This window comes from Ctenocephalides felis, unplaced genomic scaffold, assembly GCF_003426905.1.
Source record: "Ctenocephalides felis isolate EL2017-DRISC unplaced genomic scaffold, ASM342690v1 CF-g0.4_SCAFFOLD_03570, whole genome shotgun sequence".
Lineage (NCBI taxonomy): Eukaryota > Metazoa > Arthropoda > Insecta > Siphonaptera > Pulicidae > Ctenocephalides > Ctenocephalides felis.
In genome coordinates, this window is record NW_020539724.1 from 28431361 (window position 1) to 28443524 (window position 12164).

A 12164-nucleotide genomic window follows, 5' to 3' on the forward strand; every position below is an offset into this window, starting at 1 on the left:
TATATATATATATATATATATATATATATATATATTATACTAGCATACCCAGCCTCGCGTTGCGACGGCCCTTATTAAAATCCACTTGATTGAAATTTGAATCCGTTTGACAATCAACATTTCAAACCTTTTGTTATAAAAAATTCATATGAATTCAAAAATAAATAAAATCTGATTTAAATTTGAATATGATGGATCAATACTATTGATTAAAGTGTTTTTTCAAACTTAAATAATAAATAAAATGAAATAATTAAAGATTTGAATAAATGAGTACATTACAAAATTTATAATGAATAACCAAGTGACTTTTATAAATTATATATAATAAGATATATATAATAAGATATATCCTATTTGGTATTATGTCCTATTTACCTTGCTTACATTTTAACATGCTCTATGATGCTGTATTTAGGAATGGTTTCATTGGTCACATACTATTGGGAACTTGCTATAAGCCCTTAATATTTTCTTTGAGATTTATGATAAATTTATGGTTATACACTCACCGATTTCAATGATTTTTTTTTTAATTTGTGATTACTTACGAATCATAATATAAATTTCCGACTATAAATTGATATTCATACTATCCCTAAAACTAATATGTATAAAGTTCTGAGGAATCCGAGTACAAAACTATTAAATGTTTGATTTTTGGCACTTTTATTAATTTTTTATCAATTTTCGTACTGTAAAATAATGGATGATTCTTTATCAAAATTGTAATATTTATACTACAATTTTAGATGTATACTATCTATTTTGGCATCGCAATCAATTTTTTTTATATTTTTTATTTGAAATCAAGTGAAACATTTTTTCCATAAATATCCGATTTATGACGTTGTTTTCAATTCTTTTTAATTTATTTTGAATTAGCAAATGTCAAAACATATAATTAAGATATGCATTAAAATCATATTGTCTATAAATAATGTCATTTTATAAATAGTATTTATTACTTTGGTGCCTGATATGGGTATAAATTTGTAATAAAATATATTCTTTCTGACAAATAGTTAAAAACTTGTTATAATTTTCAAAATATTTGACATTTCATACTTCAAAAATTAATTGACTCGCATCATAGTATTTTGTTTATTATACTTTTGCCATGTCAAATATGTCAATAATTTTTTTTTTGTGTTTCAACAAAGAAATATCTCTAATTAAATGACCCTTTATCTAAATAATATTTATTTTTTAATAAGTTAATAATTATTTTAAGCCATCGATGAATAAATTATGTAATTGTTAAATTCATAAGTTTGGCTAGATCAACACAGGAATATTGTGGAAATAAATAATTTGTTACATAAAGATTTTTTCATTTTATTTCAAATTAATTATAACTGTCTAACTATTTTCTTTTCGGTCGAAATTTAGTATTTAGTTTGTCTAGTTCGTTTTTGTCAGATTCCAATGATACCCTCAGATTGTACTATTCCATTTAAGAGGTTACAATTTCCTGTAAGATTAGCATTTGCGATGACAATCAAAATATATCTTAACTGTTAGATTAATAATATTATATTTTAATTACACAAATTTCTTTACACTTCGATAATTAATTCCAACGCATCATAGTGTTTTGTTTATTTTAATTTTGTTTATGTCAATTTTTTTATTAATGAATGAGTAAATTAGATTTTAATCTAAATCAACGCAGTATCTTTATCCAATATTGGTTGAAAACCAATGTTGGTAATATATTGTACCGATATTAATTTCTACATGGGAATATACAATTTTTTATATAAATATTTGATTTTTAACTTCCCGTAGGGTAAGTTATTGTGATGGGCCGAAAATCGGAATTGAAAATTTTTACATTTCTCGACGTTTTGAAGGTTTCTGAACATTTTGGCATACCTCAGAAAAAATGGATGTGTGTGTGTGTGTGTATGTATGTATGGATACAAATTTCCAGTCACGTTTTCGGGCGCACGAATCAACGGATTTGAATGGTTCAAAAAATATTCGATTCCTATTCATTGGGAAAAGAGCTGATTAGTTTTTGGCAAAGACAAGTCAAGCCGTTTTGGAGATACGGAGCAAAGAATGCAGAAAATAGAAATCGACTTTTTGAGAGAACGGAGTATCCGATTTGAATGATCTAAAAAACATTTAATTAGTAATGGTTGGGAGAAGTGTTTATTAGTTTTTGGCAAAGGCAGGCTCAGCCATTTCGAAGATACGGAACTAAATATGTAAAAAATGGCAGATTTTGAGAGAACTAAGCGTCCGATTTAAATGCTTCAAAGAACTTTCTGCTTGTCTTAACAAAATAATTGATTTTTGAAAAAAAAATTTGTTTCAACTTTTTTTTTTTTTTAATTTTTTGTATATCGAAAATAATTCAGATTTTATTTTTAATTCTGACTATAGTTCTAATATACTTTACAAATAATTTCAACTTTGTAATTCAGTTTATATAATTCTTATAAATATTAGACAATGTTACAATATTTATAATAATCTATTTGAAAACATGCAGTATTCCTCGAACATTTTGTTTCGGTACGGGAAGTTCCAGCAATTTGCCTTAAGGCACGATGCCATAATTGCCTCAAGACAGAATTCCACTTACAGCTAGTTACATTTGCATTTAATTGAAAATTAGTGAATGTCAATTTCATATATCCAATATGCACTAAATTTATAAATGTCAAAATATTTCCTTCTTGGTCGAAAATTAATATAATATTATAATATTTGTTTTACAATAATGTTTTGTATCTATAATTTGTTTGGCAATATTGCCTATAACATAACTTTGAATAATTTTTTTTTACTGTCAAAATTTTGTTTATGATTAATTATAATTTCAATATACCGCTTTTTTATTATGATCTATAATGTTTTGATGAAGTTCTGGTATCCAAAATAATTTGGTAGACTAATCAAATAAATATAAATTATAAATTTATTCATCTAATTATTTTCATAAATATTGACAAATGAAATTTCACTTTTTTCATGACAACATTTATTAACATTTATAAACATTGATTTTTAATTAGATTTAAAACTATAAACAGTGATTTTTAATATAGCATTTCATCTAATTTGGATATAAATGTTGGATATAAATATATATGTATGTTTTTGAATTATATTTTTTGAACTGTGAAATTTTTTTTTTCAAAAATCGTAAATCCATTTTTCTCGAATTTCCCATAAATTTTGACGTTTGACATTTGACATACACACACACACGCACATATATATATATATATATATATATATATATATAATGTATGTATGTATGTATGTATGGTATGTATGTATGTATGGTATGTATATATAATTAATTAAAAGTATACAATACAATGTTAAAGCTGCAAGCAGTATTTGTCAGCAGAATCGATCGAGTTTTTTGAAGGCGATCGACATTTAATCGATTAATAAATTTGTATCCTCAAATTATAAATATTTCATATACGTGGTTATGTGCGTAATGACATTTAAAATATATAACAGCATACATATTAATTTCTGCCTTTATTCCAATCGAAGAGGCATAAGAAAAAATATCTTTTATTATAAATTTCAAACATTAACGTTTTTCTTCCGATAGCAACGTCGTAAGAATCAAGGTGATAGGTAATATTTTTTTCCTCTACTTTCAAATACTGTTGTTGAAAAACTCTCAACTTTACTAGTGATATCGGTGGTGGACCTTCTTATGCGCGGACTTTCAATCTCTGCTGTACCCCAATTTACATAAAAAACATAGTTATAAATATTTATTTAGCGGATTAGCCTTTTCCACCAGGATGCCGCCGGTCCGGCGACAACATTCATATTAATTTCGTAATTCGCGAGTGGAAAAGGTTATATAAATCGCGAATTAATGTTCTCTAATTATCAGCCAATAAAATTATAAGGGCTCGTTATAATCAATTACGTCACAACCAAAAATGGATTTCAAACAAGGAACCATTAAACTATGTTCAGTAAAATTACCAGTTAATTCCTAATTGTTCAAGTATGCTTATTGCTATTTTTCAAAAATATGTGATCTATACCTCTTTATCTCACAGAAGGGGCAAAAAGTTTAGTCTGGAGGACATTTTTTTGTATTATATTTAATTACAAGGGTATGTGTGCCGATTTTCGACCTCTCGTCGACGTTTTCAAAAAACGGCTGCATCGATTCTAAAAATTTAATAGCCATTCACTTTAATTCAATAAGTACTGGCATTTATCAGTTTGTGAGTCATCGTCGGCTCAAATAGTTAATCGTTTTTGAGATAATGATGTTGGGCATTTTACCTGCGGACCTTTAAACCCCGCTTTACCTTACATAGCAATTAAATTAACGTTATTTCCGGATATGGTTCTTGGGCATATACATTATTAACAATTTATCTTCTACTAAATGTAGGTAGAGCAAAAATTGTAGTGTAGGGTAAATCGGGGGTTAAAGGTCCGCTGGTACAATTTTTTTATCTATTACTCTTTGCATCCATATCATACGATATAAATACAGAAATAGGTCTTTGGCAGATCATCATGACATGTTATAACTAATAACATATAATTATGTAATATGAATAAATTTAAGTGCACTGATCGAGGCAGTCAACAATAGTGATGATGATATAAACGAGTATTTAAATAATTCTATATTGTTTCTGTAGCGCATATATACCTTACACATGCATTTAAAACAAATAAAAACCTTGAGTGCAATGAATTAATTATAAATCTGGCATTATCACCACAATGTTGTCATTAATATACACATACATGAATATATAAATATATATATATATATATATATATATATATATATATATATTCAGTGGTGTCGTCGGGCCGAAACGTCGATCCGGCAAAATATTTTTGGGCCGGCAAAAGAAATTCAAAAAAAACTAGCTGTAAGTGGAATTCTGTCTTAAGGCAATTAGGGCATCGTGCCTTAAGGCAAATTGCTGGAACTTCCCGTACCAAAAATTATTATTTTTTTAAAAAACGATTAACATTTTTGAAAAAAAATTACTTCGAAAAAATAAGATTTTTGAGAAACTATAAATTTGACAAAAAATTACTTTTTTTTGAAAAAAAAATTGAAAAAAAAAATTAAAAAAATTTTTTTTTCTTTATTTTGACATATGTTGGAAGATCTGAACTTTTTTTCAAAGCAATCGTACTGTTTTAACTGCATAGAGACAAAATATAATGCGCGAAAGCGCCGCGTCGCTGTCTAACGGGTAAACATTGGTACAGAACCCATAGGAATGTAAACAAAATTTATACTTATTGTTAAAATCTCTATAAAATATCTGATAATTTGATGTGCATATGTCTAATGATCATTTTTGACTGCCAAATGGCATTTTTTTTACTTTTTTCGTTAGATCTCCGAAACCGCTAGGCCTGCCCTTATGAAAATTTGATCAAATCTTTATCTTGTCAATACAAGTAAAATGTTTTTTGAATGATTAAAATTGGACGCTCCGTTCTCTTAAAAACTGAGGTACTGTTTTTGGCACTTTTTTTCCATATCTTCGGATCGGCTTGAATTACCTTCGCCAAAAACTAATCAGCACGTCTCCTTACCAATACGAATCGAATGTTTTTTGAATTATTCAAATCGGTTGATCCGTGTTCCCGAAATTGTCGACGAAAATTTGTATCCGCACACACATACACACATACATACACGCACACACACATACATCCATTTTTTCTAAGGTATGCCAAAATATTCAGTAAACTCTGAAACGTAAAGATATATAAAAATTTTCATTTTCGATTTTTTTGTGATTACTATAACTTACCCCACGGGAAGTTAAAAAATCGCTACATACAGAAAGTAATTTAATAAATGAATTTTGTAAATTAAAATTTAACTAATTTTTATTAAACATTCCTATTATTGTAATAAACATGCATATATGTGGACAAAATGGATTTTGTAATGATTTTTGTTTCTTTCCTTTTCGAACGGAACCGGAACAAACATGAGAACCGTTTTTTGAACCGTTTTTTTTTTAATTTTAGCGTTTCGGCAAAAAAATATTAGCACAACACCACTGTTTATATTATATATATACATACTTATATATATATATATACATATAAAATTTGCGAGCACAAAGTCGTTCCCGTACTCCTCCGAAACGGATTCACCGATTTACACTAAATTTTTTATACGTATTAAGTAGATCTGATAATCAGTAACTATCTATTTTTCATACCCCTAAATAATAAGGGTTGTTCACCCGTAACTTTTGTTTTCGTATTTTTGGACGATTTTTTTTGTTTTTATTTTCTTATAATGTGGCATTGAAAAATACACCTACCTCTATTTTTCTATGGCCATTTTAGTGATTCATTCAGTTTTTATCCTGCGTTCAGGCATTTAATATTTTTAACAATTTCAGTTCAGATTTTTGAGCATTAAGGAAAAGCTTAAATCTTACTTGAAAATACTCTTTCTTTTTATCAAGGGCGATCCACCCCTAACTTTTTTTCTAATTTTGGATTTAATTTTCTCTTAATTTTCATAATGCGGAATGGAAAAATGCATACAACCTTATTTTTTTAGCATATTGTCAGTGAGTCTTTTTTACTGATCTTATGACCTTATGAAAAAACAATTAATTTTTATCAAGGATTGTACACCCCCCCTCCCATTTTTTCATTGTACAAATTCCCGATGCGTACAATTAGTACATAGTCAATAGATGATTTGCGTAAAGAGAATTTTTTTAAAAATAATACAGAGATTGAATATTAAAATCAGAAGTTACAGCAGTTTATGATAGGAAACTAGGTACCATACAAATCTATGGTAAAGCTGTAAAATGTTTCACTCTCTCAATTTTTTTCAATCTCAGGTAATTCGTTGTTTACAAATCTGTTCACACACACATATTTTTACCAAATTTTGTCTAATTCGACTCAGAACGGCTTGAAACGTCGAGGAAACATAAAATTAGCAATCGGATTTTTTGACGAAAACTTTTCCTGTGGGAAGTTAAAAAGTAAATAAAGAGTCGCACCAGCTTGTATCCTGTAATTCAATTTTAAATAATACTATAAATCAAATGTATAACACACATGTCACGATAATGTAGATACTGCGATTTGAATTAACACGATTCGAGGAGAGAGTGACTCGCTAAGCACTTTCTTTTCATAAAATAGATGCTCTCGACAAAACAGCTCATTTGATATGAGCCGAATAATTAATATAATATTATTTAAAATTACGATCATTTATAGTTAAATAATGAATTTGATAAAGCGGGGCTAAAAGTTATTAAAAAACAATTCAAGTATATAATTTTCTAACAATGCTATTCTAAAGTAGAAGGCAATAGTTGTGTAATGATCCACCAACTTCATTCGTACGACGGTGCTATCAGAATTCATCACAAAAGTATTTCATCTCGTTGGTAGGTTTTGAGCTCTTTTATTTAGATTATGAATATAATTTAAGTGTGCGTTATTTAATTGTTGTATTAGATATGTTATTATTTCAATTTATATTTTAGAGTTATTTTCATATAACATATATAACAACTTGCATGTGGATGGGCTGAGAAGGACCAATTTAACTTTTACATTTGCGGAGGTATGAACAATGAAAAAAATAGTAAATAAATGTAGAGTAAGTTAAGAAACTTAAGCGATAAGTTTAATTAAAAGTTAAATAATAAAAAATTAAATATTTCTCACAAAATACCAGATCAAGATTGTTTACGATTTAATCCTTGTAAAAAAATAATGAAATTCATTTTTATGCTCATGAAATTTTTATTTTGCATTAGTTAAACAATTTTGCTATTACAAAAATCCTTTTAAAATTTAAAATACGGCATTGTATCTATTTACAGTCTATCGAGTGAAAAGGGACAGGTGACAAATTTCAGGAAAATAGTTAAAAAATGGCAATCATTGCTATTGTAGAATAAAATCAATTTTATATACAGTGTTACCTCTGTAAAAATTACTATACTATACTATATATTATTAAATTACCATACTATATACGAGGTCTGTTCAAAAAGTACCCGGAATTTTCGTTTTTTCAAAAAAATATTTATTTATTCGTCTACATTAATGTGGTCCCCTTCAAAGTAGTCCCCCCCAGATATAATACACTTATGCCAGCGTTTTTTCCAATTTTCGAAGCACCCTTGATATTCACTTTTTGATATGTCCTTGAGCACTCTCAGCGATTTTCTTCAATCGAGGAAAACCGCCGTCCTTTCATGGGTCTCTTCAACTTTGGGAATAGGAAAAAGTCACACGGAGCCATATCTGGTGAATTTTTGCACTTTGCAACACTTTATTTCATTTTTTACGCAAAATTTAATACAAATTCTTTGACTTTTCAATTCTTCCATTGTAAAAATCGCCGAGCTCAGAAAAACACGTCGAACCTTAGCGACTACCACAGACAAAGTAAACAGTGAATATAGCTGAAAATTTCATCATACTTTAGGGGCATGTATACCAACACAATAAAAAAAAATTTTGACAATCAGACACTCCAGACCCGCGAAATTTAATTATTAGTAATTCCGGGTACTTTTTGAACACACCTCGTATTTTTAAATTACTATTGATATCTTTAGGGTGTCAGCTATCTCAGGCAATTTACTTTACGGTTTTTCAAACCGTTTTGGTGGACTTTTTTAATATTCTCCGGGATAACCACCTCAATTGACTTTCCAGAGTGTTCAGCATCGTCAGTGTATGGCCACGATTAAAATCAGCAAACGAATTCTTCACACATATACCTCGATTTAGAACTGTCCAGATAACACTTATCAATCGATACTTTGACAGCAAGGGCATTTTTACCCATCAAAAATCAATGATAAATCATCCCACAAAACTGCTTTGAATGCATGGATTCAAAAAACTCAAAAGTAGCGTCACTTGAACCTCTGTAACATGTAAACTAATCGTTCGATTCTCATGAAATTTTGACATATATCTTTTTAAAGTTGTTGCTTCCTACAAATCATATGGATGATTACATTACTACATCATTTATGTGTATTCCTACGGATTTATTGAGTGGCGTTATATGTGGTAAAATAACGTTAGCCGTGCCAGGTTGTTTATGCACACACGCACCAACACACACTCACATATATATATATATATATATATATATATATATATATAAACAAACATTTCCAGCATTTCATCTTATTTTATGCAAATGAATTGACCCATACGACATTGCATTCGATCATACACGCCGCTGGCATATAAAATAAAGTTCACATATAACATATGATTTTTAACAATACTGACGCATACATAGTTCAATAAAACCTACTTGTAATTTCGTCACTTTAAATTATTATATTTACAAGCTTCTATAAAAAGCTTATTATCAATTTTTGGTACATCATTTGAAAATAGTATAAATTCATTATATAAAATACTAGCAAACCCGACGAACTCCGTTTCGCCACCAGATGGTTTCGTGAGAAAAATGAAGAATTTTTTTTTGTTTTATATTTGAAAAGGAAAAATTTGATTTTATTATACAACAGTAATGAATTTATTGCGATTACAAAAATGAAGTGTTTTTTAGTTGAACTTCTCTAAGTAAATGAAAGTGAATCCGCAAATTATCCGTTTCATTGAAGTGCTCTTTGGTAAACCACAATTTTTGTTTTTTGGTCTGACGTTAACACAAACAAAGCAGATGGTTTTCCAACTCGTGAATAGGCAACGTATAACTGCCCATGTGAAAAACGATGATTTTGTAAATAATCTATTTGAAATTTATCCCGCATTTATCATTTAAAGCGATTGGCCTTGGGACTTGTTATTGCAAACGCAAGGCAAACTGGAAATTGCAATCGTTTAAAGCCAAGCGGAAGACCAGTCGGAATAATTGGTATGTCACCAAATCGCCAGCAATTTTTGATTGAATGGTGAAATTCAGTAATTCATTCATTATTCTTTGCAGCAAGAATTGCTCGTTGACTTAACCAAGCATAATTCTGATAATTCTCACTAATGTTATTACTCGAACTTTTAATTACTTAATGCAAGCTGAAGTTCCAGCAGCTTGCATTAAGACACGATGCCGTGCACAACTAATTTTCTTAGCTATAAACCCTGCGGAGCCCGAGACCTTTCCAACGAATGCAAAATTGTCGAAATCGGTTCGTGCATTCTGGAGTTATTTCGTCAGGAAGGAAAACCCGACTAATTTATATATATATATATATATATATATATATAAGAGATAATTTATTTGAAATTATTTAAAACAATTGTTGATTATTTTTATTACTCAAATTTTTAATTACGGTGCATGAAGTTCCAGCAATTTGCATTAGGGCACGATGCCATGCACCACTAATTTTCTTAGCTATAAACCTTGCGGAGCCCGAGACCTTTCGAACAAAATTGTCGAAATCGGTTCGTGCGTTCTCGAGTTATTTCGTCAGGAAGGAAAACCAGACTTATTTATATATATATATATAGAAGATTACAAGTTAATTCAATGGAAATTTTATTTAAGAAAATTGCAACTACATGTTTTGCATCAAGTTTTAATGAACATAAGAATAAAATGCCATATATATGATGAAAAACAATTTTTGTATGTGAATATAGCGTCAATTTAAAACTTATATGTAGAATTAGTGCGAACACGCTCAGCATGCCACTGGTACTCAGTTCGAGTTCTCGTACTGGCTATGTATTCTATGTAATATCGACTTGTAACAAACTGAATATGTAGAGTGATACATGGCATCGAGCTTTTAGGCAAATTGATGAAACTTCCGACAACATTTTGATTTTTTCGGAAATTTACATTTATGTGGAGGGTAAGCTTCATGAGAATGTGAACAAAATTTGTACTTATTATTAAAATCTCTATAAAATTTCTGGTAATTTGATGCGTACTATAACTAAAATGGCCAAAAATCGAAAATAAAAATTTTTGCATATCTTCACGTTTTAGAGGATTCTGAACATTTTGGCATACCACATAAAAAATTGATGTGTGTGTGTTTATATATGTGTGAATACAATTTTGCGTCGACGTTTTTGGGAGTATCGCTCAACCGATTTGAATGATTAAAAAAGCAATCGATTCCTCCTAATGGGGATTAGTGCTGAACAGTTTTTGGAAAAGGTCGGTCCAGCCGTTTCCTTGATACGAAGCAAAGAGTGTGAAAAATAGAAACTCGATTGCTGCCAAAATCGCGTAATCGATTGGAATGATTCAAAAAACATTCATTCGTAATGAAGGGGAGAAGTGGTGATTAGTTTTTGACAAAGACAGAATTAGGTGTTTCGAAAATACAAGGCTAAATGTGTAAAGAAATGTTAGTTTTTGAGAAAACGAAGAATTCGATTTGAATAAGTCAAAAAACTTTTTGCTTGTGTTGACGAAACGACTGTATTTGGAAAATAAAAGAAAATACATTTTTATTACAAAATTTAACACAAAAAAATTTTAATTTTAAAAATTTTTTTTTGTTGAAAATTTTATTTTAATATTCGCGGATTTTATTTTAATTCTAGCTAAATTACTCGACATAAATAATTTTATCTTTGCAATTTAGTTTATATAATCCTTAAAATTATGAGACAAGATTCTTCATTCTAATTAACTACCCTTTGAAGGAAATCATTAAATTTTGTTTATTTACTTTTCATGTAAACTTATATGAAAAGTCCAATCTATAAGTTCCAGCAATTTGCCTTAGCGCATGATGCCATACTACAGGAAGTTTATAATACAAAAAAAGATAGAAGAACCCATAGAGTTTGTAAATATTTCTCGAATAGCCATCGTACAAAATAGCAATCAGATGTGAAAATTAGCTCAGGCCAATAAATACCTTTAGATTATTAGCAGGAAGAGAGCCAATTCCCAATTTTTAGTGCAGTCCCCAAGGTATTAAATAATTGAACATGTATTACTTGGATTATCAAATCAATTACAACGGCGTATTGCATTCTGTCCATCACTATTGTATGAGAATAACTTTCCTGCTATAGATGACCAATTATATTACCTCTTTAAGTGTGAAAACATTCTTAAGCAAGTCCGATAAACTGTTGTTTTTTTCTAATCACAAGATATAAATTATTATCATTACGTTTCGTGCAATACTGAAATTTTTATTAATATAATGTCTTACATAATC